Source organism: Periplaneta americana, chromosome 11, assembly GCF_040183065.1.
Source record: "Periplaneta americana isolate PAMFEO1 chromosome 11, P.americana_PAMFEO1_priV1, whole genome shotgun sequence".
Lineage (NCBI taxonomy): Eukaryota > Metazoa > Arthropoda > Insecta > Blattodea > Blattidae > Periplaneta > Periplaneta americana.
Genome location: NC_091127.1, coordinates 12,992,263 through 13,006,581, shown reverse-complemented (window position 1 = coordinate 13,006,581; position 14,319 = coordinate 12,992,263). Strand labels below are relative to the sequence as shown.

Below are 14,319 nucleotides of genomic sequence, written 5' to 3'. Positions count from 1 at the left end.
ACAAGCCACTAGTATTTAAATAAATCTATTCAAATGAAGGGGCTACTTGAATTAATAATAATTGACAAAGATCAAGTTGACAACGAACTGTACCTATATTATTGTAGAGACATCATAGTTTTATGTTGTCTGCTTCCAACTATGTTATCCTAGTGACAGAGTATAGTCAATAATCACAATTATCAACCTAATCGCGATCGTGGTTGTAGTGTGTCCACGTCCCGATCGCGATCAGGAGCTTAACTAGATAATGGCGCTGAGACACGACTCAGTGGACGAAAGTAACATTTTAGTAATCTTTGGTTTCGAATCCCCTTGATATTTTGAAGTTTTCTATTATTTAGGAAGTAGTGATAGCTGCTGATGTGGAATTTTATTATCCCTTCCATTGTATTATATGGAATGGCTAGAAAACGACATTTGGCTACTTTTACACGAACTGGAGAAATTCAATGCAGATGAGAGAAAAGTAAAAAGGAATGTAGTAGGCCTATATTAACAAATGACAGACGAATTATTCATATATGGAGGGCAATAGAATGCTGCTGAAATATGTTTTATTTCAGTATATCTTGGATTAACTATTTTTTTATTGTAGATTTTTAATTGGAACCTCCATTACGACGATATCGTTTAGATTAGGATTCATTTTAAAAATATGTTTTATTACAAAATAATATAAATGTAGGCCTACAAGTAATGATATAAATTATATAGGTTATAAAATCTCTTTCCAAAATAATATAAATAGTAATTATTGTATAAATTTGTATCAGTTTAGATTATAAAATCTCTAAAAATTTTAACAAATAAATCTCCGTATCAAGCTGCAAGAAAAAAAATGAATAAAGAAAGTATGATCTTCAGATATTGTCCAGGAGGGAAACAGGCATAACGGTATAGAAAATTGTTTCCTCTATGGTAATTCAGCTGTTGACTATACTGTAAATTTTTATACTGAACAACAATGTAATTTTATTGTCACAACAATAAAACTCTTCACTCTCTACAATTTAATTTCACTCCCGTCAACAATGGGATTTGCTCTCCACACAGCAACACAGCGTTCGTTATTGCACTCCACTGACGACAATGACAATTTACTTGGACTATTACGAACAACAATGAACTGTTAATCTTAACTAATATTCACAAAGCACTATTTACAACACAGAACTGTCAGTTCTCAGTTCACAGTTCTTCTAGCTCAGTCACTCAAGTTCACAGTATCTCGAACCACAGACCTTCAGAGACAATCCACTGTACTCGAACTCAGGTCCCTCCAACTGCGGTCCACTGCACTCGAACTCAGGTCCCTCCAACTGCGGTCCACTGCACTCGAACTCAGGCCTTCTAATGCTCACACAGTTGCGGACGCACACTCAAGTCGAACTCCGGTACACAAGACTGGCTTGCTGTCCACTGACTTACTCTGAATCACTGTCCCAAGTTCACTCGCGTGCGTAATTTATACTCACACCATAGTTGCGAGAAAGTACGAGTTCTTGATATTTCGGCGCGCGTCCAGATAGCACTCCAGAGAAAGCACTCGAACAATCCGGGCCCCTCTCCTCTCCGCCGCGGTCACTCTTTCCCCTTTCTTCTCTCCGCAAGCACCAGATGCGCGCGCAACCCGCCCAAAACACGGCCGACTTAGCCTCTCCTCCGCCGGTCGTGAGATCGAATCTCACGTTGCCGTCACAATACATTAAAATATTTGTCTGTTCAAAGGGACCAAGCGTCACCTAGAGTCTCCACACATTTTCAGTAATCGCGATCGGAGATAATCGTGATTAGCGACTATAGTCTGCCACTAGTACTAGGTTTGACATACACACATCAATACAATCGCGGTGGCGGTTGATATTTTGCCGTCGATACAGTGCTACCAACACAGAAAGTCGAAATGTCGCTATGGCACTGACAATGTTCCGCTACACAATTAAAAATAATTACACTACAACGCACCCATACAGGATACAAGAGGCGCCAAGACCAACAACGACCAGTTCCGAAGATGACCGAAAATAGGTCGAAACATGTTAACAAGGTACGTTAAAGTTTAACACAAGAAGGTTCTTAGGTCTATCATACATATTCCGAAGTGATACACTGTTAAAAGTTGTGTAATCAAGATGCATTAAAAAACAAAAAACAAAATATACCAATCAGGGTGAAATTTCCTGTATTTGTTGACGATAGATGTGACGACACTGACATCATTCGTGAAGTATTTTTTATTTATGTTAATTTGTAGTACCATGTTACATAATAATTAAACATTGGGGGGGGGAAATGTATTACACCACTACAGAAAAAAGTAATACAACGCAGTAGCTAAAGAATGAAGCTAGTTTTCATCGCACGAAGGTACGATTTCATTGTTTTCACTTTTTTCAAACTGGTACATACTTCTAGTTCAAATTCCTCTACGCCAGTGATATACATTACGCGGTCCACGGGTTGCATACGGCTCTTGAATTAATTACTAGACTATTACTATTATTTTTTCTGAGAATTGTATTTTAATTTCTGCAAATATATGCAACTGGAGAAAACTTTGGTAGGCTAAACTAGCATCATTACTACCAATGAAAGTGTTCAACGACGACATATATTTGTTTTCTCTAAAAAAGGTACCGTAATACCTCACGTGCTTTATATCTTGACATAATAATGGGTTATAAACTTTTTATCTTAATACGAGCTAGTTACTACAATAGCGTGCGTTCAAATTTTGATGACAAGTATCTAAAAGATTCTCAATCCAGGATAGAAAAACTGAAAATATAAAAATGTCTATAATGCCTGAACAGAAAGTAATATATTCCAATGTTACTTACTTAGTTATGGCGTTTACAGAACCCGGAGGTTCAATGCCGCTCTCACATAAGCCCGCCATCGGTCCCTATCCTGACGAAGATTAATACAATCCCTATTATCATATCCCACATCCCTCAAATTCATTTTAATATTATCCTCCCATCTACGTCTCGGCACCACCAAAGATGTTTTTGCATCTGTCTCCCAACTTACACTCTATATGTATTTCTGGATTCGCGGATACGTGCTACATGCCCTGCCCATCTCAAACGTCTGGATTTAATGTTCATAATTATGTCAGGTGAAGAATACAATGCGTGCAGTTCTGCGTTGTGTAACTTTCTCCATTCTCCTGTAACTTCGCCCCTCTTACCAAATATTTTCCTAAACACCTTATTCTCAAACACCTTTAGCCTCAAGTTTCACAAAAATACAGAACAACCGGTAATATAACTGTTTTATAAAATCTGACTTCCAGTTTTTTGAGAGCAGACTAGATGACAAAAGCTTCTCAACCGAGTAATAACAGGCATTCCCCATATTTATTCTACGTTTAATATCCTCCCGAGTGTCATTTATATTTGTGCGAGATCGTGCGTATTTGCTTGGTTTCCGCACAAAACCAATCCGCGGAAAGTCTAAAATTCCACATTCAGTATTCCCAACCTAATACACATAACAATTTCCCTCTTCTTACCGCTTAAGTGACATATTGATTTTACTGCTTTAGGCTTTTAACATATTATTTTTAGAGTCGTTCAATATAGTAATAATTATAAATTGGAAACTTACCACTGCAATTTCACCTAAATTGCACTGTTAATTATTGTTTTTAAATATTTCCAAAATTAAGTAAATTCTACAACTCCACTAAAGCTACTGCATTCGTGATGCAAGTAACATTAAGGAAGCCGTGAAAAAATCAACAAGATTCCATAGACTGGGGAAAAAAAAGACAGACGTATATCACGGCCTGCTGGAGTATAGTAAACACAGAAAACATTTTAAAGCAACAATGTTGAAGATAGATATTTTTGTTTTGCAAATCTGCCGTCATTGAACAGAAACCAAGATGGAGATTTCATTGCAACTAATTAGAAATTCCTCTTTCAAGTACGTTTCGCTTTTTCAAACTTTTCCTGGAACATGAAAGCTTCAACATATCGCTCTTGTAACGCATATTACTATTGTTACTGTTGCTCCAATATAATTGAATTTTTCCATCTCTTCAAATATTCCAATGTACAGATGTAGTACAGTACATAAAAATGAATTTACTACAGTATCCTAACAGTAGCAGATTACGCCATTTACAGATGCAGACGTTGTTAATGAGTGCCTTCTAGCTGTATGTTACAGGTGAAATCATACAACAAAGCAATCTGCTCTGCAGAAACGTAGTAGAGTGCGCCCTTCAACTTGAAAGGACCAGTAATATGTAAGTTTGGGTTTGTTACTTTATATTTTAATAATAATAATAATAATAATAATAATAATAATAATAATAATAATAATAATAATAGGCCAAGTAGCTTGTAAACCTTCGCCATTACTTGCCTACTCATGTATTACGTTCGGTTTATTTGGCTCTAGTTGAATCTGTTATCCAATATGGTGTAATTGGATGGGGAGGCATTACAAAAACTGCTCTTTTTCCTCTAATTATGTTGCAAAAACGTATAATCAAAATTTGTTTGAAAAGGCGACTGGATTATCCAACAAATTTGATCCATTCTGAATTGAATGTTTTTAGAATTGACCAAATTTATAAACACTCTTTAATGAAATTCTATCATAAAAATAGAACGAAATTTGTAGCTCAGCCACATGCTCATAATACGAGACGAAATGAAATTCTTAAATTAGTTGAACCTAAATATTTCACATCTGCTGCTTTACTACACAGTACAAATTATGGTCCACGTCTATATAATTCGATAATAAAATTTCATCCCGAATTGACTACTTTAAGCAATGAAATTTTCAGATCCAGAATTAAAAAATTTATATGACAGACTTCCCTGTATATATATATTATGTACCGTGTATTGTAAAACAAGTTTATTTCTATCCTATGTGTATTTTTCTATTTTATCTTGGTTACTATATCAACATGACCTGCACTAATTATACTACTAATAATAATTTAATATTAATCCATCAATCTAAACATCGTCTCTTTTTTCACTCAGTTATTATTAGTATTATTATTTACTAATTTTATTACAATCTTTATGTGAGCTTTTTTCTTAAGTATTTTGTCTACAAAGTATGTGTATCTATGTAACGGAACTGTCCCCGAACACGAGCTTTGCTCTTTCGGGGTATTTTAATGTAACGTTTTTATGTATATGTTATTATTAAATAAATAAATAAATAAAATAAATAAATTAATTAAAAATTCGAGCATTTTTAAGCTCTCGGCGAATTAGCTATTTCTCACTTTTGGCTCGCTTCTAATTTCTAGTGAGTACCACTGCTCTACGCCTAGTGAAATTCCGCTACAGTTGGCAGCACTGCTGCTGAACTCCCCCCGCTTTCAGGCAGGCAGCGATCTTGCGGGCAGCGTTCCTGCCAGTGCAGCGGTCCGCTCCGCGATAGCGATCAGATGCGCATGTCGAGTTGCTTGCTGCCAGCGTCATTGTGTTTCGTTCGTCGCACGTATACAATGAGTTCAACAACAGAGTTACTTATCGAAGAAGTGAAGTTGTATAATATATTGTTTGATTTGTCGCATCCTGATTACAAGAATATAAAGAAGAAAGATGAAGCCTGGGAACAAGTTGGCAGATCGTTAGGAACAAGCGGTGAGCTTACAGATTTTTCATTTATTTAAATTATCAATACTTTTCATTTAGTTCTATCACAGATCACATACAAGTATATAACAGACTGTTCAGCCTTATAAGCTTGTTCCTATAAGGCAGGCCTGCAGAACTTGCAAGTAGATGAAATATGACGCCAGCCTCACTCCACTTCTATTGGGAATGATCGACTTCCGCCGCGAGAAAGAATGTTAATGCAGCCGAGCATAGCTAGAAAGCCGTGACCGCACAGGTAGAAAAGGTGGGTGGGGTAAGAAAGGGGAGGAAAGCAGTCGCTCTCAAGAGCTAAAATTCTGCTGGTCTGCTATAAGGCTTTGACGGCTACAACTTTTATCAATTTCACTGTGCTGCCATCTAGCTACTGCATAAGAAGTCACGTTATAACTCTCATTTGAATTATATGAAGCAACTGTACTTCCATCTAGCGGTCGTTACCAATCGACGGTGGCGATTCAGGTGGTTGTTCTCTTCCACATATTACCGTTTTTAACATGCGGATGGGCAATCTGTTATACAAAGATAAGGGTTCTATACAAAAACAATTTTGGAATAATTACACATAACACATCAAACATTGCTCTTGTAAATCAGTCTCATGATATCAAAAAATAACAATGAACAACAAATTTTTACTTTTTGTCTTGCTCCGAAATAAAAATAGGTGAATATTACTAATATGTGTGCCCTAAATCTGAATTTAAAATGCAATCACTACCACTTTCCGGGTAAAATGAATTGAATTTATTTATTTTTGATTTTTTTTTAATTTTTTCCTTTATTTTTTAATTTTTCACTGTTACTGGTAAAATTACAACACACTAGAGATTGAAAATGCCTCATAATCAGAGACCCGAACTTTGGCAGAATGCCTTTTTAAATGTGTTAAATCTATCTTCATTTTGAAAGTAAATCTGTACGAATTATACTTTTGTGATTGAAACGTCACAGTTTCATGTTGCCCTTTACTGCCTTTTTTAAAATATAAATGCCTAATTTACAAAATAAATGCTTTTCTTGCTTTTATTTGATTATTTATCTATTATTAATTAATTTATTATTAAAATTGGCTACAGGTATATTTTAATTTATTTCTATAACCGCTACAATGAAAGTGACTTCACCGAATGTATATTATTGTCTTTCAGCCAGTTCATATTCTCTTTGCAACAATGAGTGCTGCCGTGCAAAAATGTATAACAGTAAGCGTTTTAATTATCGCTTGTATTTATTTGACAAGGCAACAATGAGTGCGGGTCTAACGTTATTTTTAACGGTTATTTTTCATTGCGACGTTGTTGTAGCCAGCTAAATATTTCATATCGCAACATATCAGTACAACCAAACACAAAAATGCACTTTCCAAGGCTACTGGGAAGAAGATTTCTTTGCTTCCAACAGTAATTGCAACACCGAGTCGAAAATCTCAATTTGCATTCGACTTACGTAAAGCTTTTCTTGCTGCCGAAATCTCCTTGTGGAAATTGGAAGGTTTTGGGTCTAGTGCAAGGTTTTTGTAATTGCCTTTTATTAATAGCGTATGTTAGCTATTTACGAGTATATATATTTTTTCTAAAGTCTTTATATACTGTGGCATATCTTTTGAATGGCTCAAGATAAGTAAATAATTTTAGTATGTAACGTTCTCAATGTGTATGGAATCATTTTGGCGAAAGAAGTTTTACCTGGAGTTAGGTCGGCCAAAATTTTACTAATTTAAAAAAAAAAAAAAAATTCTTGAGTCCCCAAATTCTATTTTCAAGTTTGAATTATATATATATTTTTTATATTTTATTGGGTTATTTTACGACGCTGTATCAACATCTAGGTTATTTAGCGTCTGAATGATATGAAGGTGATAATGCCGGTGAAATGAGTCCGGGGTCCAGCACCGAAAGTTACCCAGCATTTGCTCGTATTGGGTTGAGGGAAAACCCCGGAAAAAACCTCAACCAGATAACTTGCCCCGACCGGGATTCGAACCCGGGCCACCTGGTTTCGCGGCCAGATACGCTGACCGTTACTCCACAGGTGTGGACTTGAATTATATAAATTATATAACTTACTCCCAAGAATCATGTCCCCAAAGTTTGAAAGACATTAAGGAAAAAAATGTAGATTTTTATTCAAAGAGTCGGAGCAAATGCTGGGTAACTTTTCGACGATGATTCTGGACCCATTTTTCTGGTATTATCACCTTCATTTTCATTCAGACGCTAAATAATTATCGCAGTTGATAAAGCGTTGTAAAATAAACAAATTAAAAATTAAACATCTGCTGCCTTTCAGGTGAGGACATGAAGAAGAAGTGGAAAAACCTGAAGGACTGCTATGCTAAACACCTGAGATCTGAGAAGACGTGTACAGGACAACAAGCGAAAAATCTGAATAGATATAAAAGCTGGCCATGGGCCGATCAGATGTCATTTTTCAGGCCTTTTCTACAGTCCGCAAGTACAGAGACAAATATGCCCATCGCAGATGCAGTGCTTAAATTGGAAGTAGTGGAATCTGAATCTATTCTGCCATACGAAGATGAATGCAGTCAACAAGCTGAAGTCATGTCTTCACATCTTCAACCTGCACAGGAAAGTTCTTCCACACCAGCATGTCCTCCATCCATCCGTATCCGGAAAAGAAGGCATATAGAAGATACATCTCCCCGGCCTTCTTCTCCAATAGGACAGAGACTGAATTATTTGGAAAACAGACGGATTGAAAACTCAGTCTATGATGATGTGGATTTAATTTTTATGGGATACGCCAAAACCATTAAAAAATTCTCACCACGACGCCAAACGTTAGTGAAATTCAGATTTGCAGAAATATTAATGCAAGAAGAACTGGCACAACAAATGGAAGATGCTACTAGAGCAAACTTGGACTACAGTACGCCCAGTCCAAGACCTTCAAATTATGATTGAAGATCACCAGGTTGCATAGCTCCTAAAGTAATTTACCTTCGTAGAGCATGACTCTTGAAAATTCTACTACAGCTACGAGGGTAATTTCATAAGTAATGCACAGGTTGGTACAACTATGAAGTGCATGATGCAATCGCCAATGAAAATTACGTCAGTTGCAGTTGAAGAAGAAGAAGAAAAAGAAGAAGTACGTGTTCGTTTTGTCCATAGCATACTCTGTGGTCAGGTAACAAAAGCTAGAAATGGAGCCTGCACGTGTCTCGGGTATTGTGACGATTGAAGATCAAAGATCGAATCTTTACGTGACAAAAGCCTCAAAGAAATCCCTAGGTAGTGCTTTGAGTGGAGTTTGTGGTGGACTTACAGTGGACAGTAGTACAATTTCTCGTTGCACTAGCCGTTTTCCTCAGAGTGTAGTACAGTTTTGTATCAAAAGAAAATCTCGAGCTTGCAAGAGTAGCTCTTAATTTTTTTTATAACTTTTGCAACCAATTTATGCTAAATAAGTTTCTCGTCTATGATTGCCATCAAGACAAAAGCGAGAAATATCTATGGACTTGGACTGTGCATCGAATACTTGGTCCAGATTTGAGACAATACTTTCTGAGAAGTAGGCACATTTATCGCATTAATTATTATTTTTTACTTCATAACTACGGTACTGTAACAATCTTTATCCATGACCTTAACGAAAAACATGCCTTTACTAAATACTTTTGCGTTTGTAAAGTAGGCTTTTATTCAACATTACTTTATTTCACTAGTGAGATAAAGACTTTACCTCACAGTTTGAACTTTATCTCACAGTTCATTAGTATTTTCCTAGTACCCGGGCACACACGTATACTTTTCCATTCAACTATTACTCAAGAAGTTAATATATTAGTTACTAGATGTCACTACCTCTACTTCTTTATTACAATTTCTTAAATATACATACACTCAATATCCCTCTCTTTTCTCTATCTACTACGTCGTAATTTATGCATTGCATCCATATCAAATATGTATTTTTTTTAAGCTTTTGGGAGGCCAGGAGACTTGAACCTGCGAAGTTGGGTTTATAGGATTTTAAAACAACACGCGTTAGTCAACTGAGCTAAACAGACACGATGATTAATTACGTTTTAATATTCCTCTTAAGTTTACAGAAGTAATATATGAAATTATTAATCACATTAGTCCCGTGAACACTTCTAAATAATCCCTGAAACTTCAAAAAGATCAAAATACACGTTTAAAATAAAAAAAAAATATATATATATATTAATAGTACATTATGCAACGAACCTATAATGAAGGTAATTAAGAAGCGAGTATGGATATTTATGAAACGAGCGCAAGCGAGTTTCATAATTTTCATACGAGCTTCTTAATTACCATTATAGGCGAGTTTCATACGACTTTTTATGCTCGACCATATTTCTAACTTGATATTATTAATTTTCTTTGTATCTGACCTTGACCAATGTCCCGTATGTTGTGAGATGTGCGGAGACGCGAAAGTATTGATTTTTTCCGAGGAACAGATGTTCACATTGACCTTGCTACGCCATAAGAACCTACAGAGATAACATTGCAATTAAATTAGACATTGAAAAACGAGATGACAAATTGAATTTATTTGAATATTATTTACAATTAACGCTAATTATTATAGTAACAGAACATAACCTTCTGTGACAGTATTGGATTTCCAGCCTCCGTGACTTTTCGCTAATTCTCTTTCGATTGCATATCCGAGAATAATCGATACTTGCGGTTTTATAACGGTAGAAAGCTGACCTGTCATTGGCTGAACAGTTGTAACCTGAGTCGTCATTGGCTGAAAGACCTGACCTTTAATGAGTAGGTGTACTTTAATGAGGTCCATTAAAGGTCTGCTACCAGGTGTATAATTACTACATTTCGGCATGGTCGAGCATAAAATTATATAATTAATTATTATTTTTTATTTTTTATCCAACGCCTTAGATACCATTCTTCACTAATCATGGCCTCCTACATCATGACCTACCTAGTACACGTATCGATTCTAAAATCCATGCCATGATATGTGATTACATGAGGACTTATTTTCAACATCTTTCTTTTATAAAACATAATTTTTCGTTATGGTCATGGATAAAATTACGTATGGTACTTGTGAGCGTGATCTTTATTGCACTCGTGTAATTTAAGCACTCGGGTGACGCCTCGTGCTTAAATCTTTCCACTCGCGCAATAAAGATGCACTTACCTCACAAGTACCATAAATAACTATTATTTTTATGTTTAACGTTGCTTATGTTTATGTTTTTAAATACAAACTAAATGTATCTTAATAAAGCGATTTTTGTTTTATTTTGTGAATAATTTCACGACCTCCCTCAGCTCTTTACACGACTCCCACTTTGGGAGCCACTGTTCTGCAACGTCAGATCGACGACCTCCTTCAGCTTTGCACACTGGTGAGGACATACTAGATGTCAATACAAATTGGCTTGAAAAAAAATATAGCGTAAAATGTTTGGTTTTACTAGCGACTATGTGAAATTTTTTTTTTTTTTTTTTTTTTTTGTCGCTATCGAAGTCATATCTCACACGCTACGATAGAGACAGATTAAAGTTATTTTAAGTCACATTTCTGCAAGATAAATATCTGTTTTAGGTCGTTGTGTACTCTCGTTGAACACTTTCACGGTTCCACATTATCTGTCAATAGATATCCAGTATGATACAAAAGATCGAAGGCAATGTTTACATTTGGATTACAAGTCTTGCTGATTAGAAAAGTTGAAGATCAGGGACAGCTGTGTGAGGCACGTGTGTAACAAGAGTCTCAACGAAGGATTACTCAAGACTCAAGTACTGTACTCCAACCAGGAGAAAGTCTCAGGGGAATGAGACGCAGCGGGGTAATGCTATGAATGAATGTTGATGTCATAAGGTTACACACGTGGGTAGACGCATCTCCATTGGCTAAGTCTCAAAGCATAAACGATAACACTGATACACACATAGTTATATTACCATAGTTACAAAATTAGATCACGGTTAATTTCCTGGTCTTTTATCCCTCCATACAGGAAATAACATATGCAGGAGAGCGCATGTTTTTTAAACTGACGTTATAACGGTAATATTATCTACTTCGCTCCAATAGATGACGCAATAGTAAGCACATTTCTTTCACGGTTAATCTCCTGGTTGGAGAACAGTAGCCTACATGTTTTAATCTATTGTCGGAAGCTGTGTTATTGACAAATAATTGTTCCCTTTGCAGTATCTATCTTCAAGCGTAACTTAACGACTTTCTAAGGGGAGACTTCTACTTGATGATTCTGAAGGTTCCGTTCACAACATTAAAAAAACTAATATTGTATTAAGAAACGAATTTTCTGGCAAAGGTAGAGAAATGTATCTTCAAGGTATTTTTGAAACGAAACATGGATTTATACACATAAACTGACACACACAAAATGGTCAAACAAAGCACGACTTTGACATATCCTTCAGAATGTTAAATTAAATGCAATATATATCTTGCATAGAAATCTAGACTCTACTTCTGTGCTCTTTAATATTTATTCTTTCGCGACAAACGCATTGGCTTCCTAGCAACATAATTTTTCACCGCAGTTTCTTCGATCACAAATATGACAATTGGAAATGTTTGCAGAAATCAACCCAACCCTGACTACGACCTACTAAATCAACATAGTCGAATGAAATTTGACCTCGAATTGATGCATAACGAGCCAGAAATGATATGGGAGATCGATTTTTCGTGTGGACGTCTAGACAGCAGGGCCGTCCCCTGATTAATTTAAGCAACCTTCATCCACGGACGGACGGTAAACTGTATTGATTTTTCGCGGCAGAGGCAGGGCGCACATGTAGGCCTGTTATACATTCGCAGCAGCAGACAATGACTACCCCTCACAGGAGGGTGGTGCACGAGTGAGACAAGGGAAACTACTGATTTAAGCTGGCAGAAAGTCCTAGCAAGTCCCTATTACTTTTGTATAAAATATCATTAGTATAGGACTTTGAATATTGTAATCTATACTAATAATAAATCTGTAGCCGAAATTTTTCTGGTAATTTTCGATTTTTCAAAAATAATTGGTCCTACCATAATTATATAATTAACCACCCTGAAACCGAAAATCGCTTTTTTGAAATTTTTGTTTTGTCTGTCTGTCTGTCTGTATGTTTGTTACCTTTTCACGCGATAATGGCTGAACGGATTTCGATGAAAATTGGAATATAAATTAAGTTCGTTGTAACTTAGATTTTAGGCTATATGGCATTCAAAATACATTATTTAAAAGGGGGGTTATAAGGGGGCCTCAATTAAATAAATCGAAATATCTCGCTTATTATTGATTTTTGTGAAAAATGTTACATAACAAAGGTTTCTTTAAAAATAATTTGCGATAAGTTTTATTCCTTGAAAAAATTTGGTAGGACTGATATTTAATGAGATAAATGAGTTTTAAAATTAAAATAACTGCCATCTAAGGCCGTGTAATGAAATAAAAAACAAATGACTTCGTCTATAAGGGGCCTTGGACAGCAACAATCGAAAACTATGAAAGATAACCTACAAAGAATGTTTCTGTGTTTGTATGAAGTAAATTCGGAAGCTAAATTAACCGATTTGTATAATTAATTATTAATTCACTATTGGAAAGTGTAGTTTCTCTAGATGGACATAATGCTATACTGTTATTACAGTAACTTATAATATAATATAATATAATATAATATAATATAATATAATATAATATAATATAATATAATATAATATGTAATATTGTATAATATAATTTAAGTTATTTGAAGGGTTCAGAACCATAGTGGGCCAAGCGCCATTTACTGAATACGTAGAAAACAAGGGTTAAAATTAAGTTATTAGCATAATTCAATGGAAACCTATAACAAGTAAAATAAAATATACACATTAAATCTAAATGATGTCAATCTTCATTAAACTATGGTTGCATGTAATAAAAATTAAAAAACATGTTAAAAGAATTGTCATTGCACCAAATGAGTGTCTCTGGACCAAAATGATCGCTTTTTAATTATTTGGATGCAATTTAAATTAAGTAATATATTAAACGATTTATCCTCTATCAAACACGAATGTTCCCTAGATCAAATGTCCTATTTTAATTATGTAATTACTTTATATTTATTTCTAACGGGTGCAGCGGAGCGCACGGGTACGGCTAGTATGGTAATAAAAATAAACACTAGTGCTCCAAAAAAGAGAAATTACAGATCCAATTAATGTTTGAAGCTGTAGTACATGCGACAGCGAAATTTCGTATAATAGAAGTTCCAGCCTTTTTAACCCAGAAATGAACGGTCTGCCACATGAATGCCTAACATGTAGGCCTACTTTACAACTGAAAATAAGGAAGAAAAATAACTGTTGTTATGGAAACGACAGCGTATACTTTCTTATTGTACAGTACGTGTCACTTCAGTTTTTGTTACTGTGTAGGTCTACCAGTATTGTTCCTATTTATAGTTCATTTCCTTGAATGTCATTCGAGCAAGTTACCTGGTTGAGGTTTTTCCGAGGTTTTCCCTCAACCCAATACGAGCAAATGCTCAGTTACTTCCGGTGCTAAAATTCCTTAATCTAATCAAAAGACATAGGCACGGAAATGAAATCATTTACACGGAAATTACTTCCGTTTTCTGTATTTCATACAAAATCCATATGTTGTATATCAAAAAGTGAAATACTGAGT

General features: G+C 35.3%; 1 long non-coding RNA gene across 1 annotated transcript; it reads left to right on the top strand.

Moving 5' to 3' along the window:
- Window positions 1-5,363: 5,363 nt before the first annotated feature.
- LOC138708586 (uncharacterized) lies at window positions 5,364-8,757 on the top strand. The gene is made up of 2 exons (XR_011334709.1): window positions 5,364-5,630; window positions 7,935-8,757. It is a non-coding gene; the product is annotated as an uncharacterized lncRNA (long non-coding RNA).
- Window positions 8,758-14,319: the final 5,562 nt, after the last annotated feature.